This window comes from Rutidosis leptorrhynchoides, chromosome 9, assembly GCF_046630445.1.
Source record: "Rutidosis leptorrhynchoides isolate AG116_Rl617_1_P2 chromosome 9, CSIRO_AGI_Rlap_v1, whole genome shotgun sequence".
NCBI classification, from domain to species: Eukaryota; Viridiplantae; Streptophyta; class Magnoliopsida; order Asterales; family Asteraceae; genus Rutidosis; species Rutidosis leptorrhynchoides.
The window spans coordinates 38,971,804-38,972,424 of NC_092341.1; positions in this window are offsets into that span (position 1 = coordinate 38,971,804).

Consider the following 621-nt stretch of genomic DNA (forward strand, 5'->3'; position numbering starts at 1 on the left):
AAAATAAATTTTCGTAATTTAAAGAAATTTAGAGAAGAAGTAGAAAATAAAATCTAAGTCCTAAAACTAGAATGGCGAGAAATAAGAAAGAAAAAGAGCGCGTCGAAAAACGTCAAAAAATAAAAGATTGAAAAATAATAGGCGTCGAAAAATAAAAATAAGAAAGTAGCGCGTCGAAACTTAAAAAGGAACTAAAAACTAAAAATTAAAAGTTGAGTCTAAAAATATTAAAGCTTAAAAGAAATACTATATCCCAAATGGCAATAACTTAAAAAGGTACTAAAACTTAAAAAAGGCGTCGCAAAATTCTAAAGCACATAAATCTTAGTCTAAAGAAAAAGCACTTAAGGGATTTTACGGCAAAGCCTAAAAATCTAGAAATAAAAATACTATGGTAAGAACTAAGACTTAAAACTAAATATGAGAGAAAAATACAAAAATTACGCTAAAACAATTAAAAGGGTACAAAATATAAAAATATACTTAAAGTTGCAAAAAGTACAATTTTTATAAAAATATTATTTTATATTATTTATTTTATAAAACTATTAATTTTATATATTTAAAACTAATTAAAACTAAAAATACAAATTAAATCTAAAAACTAAACTAAATAATAAA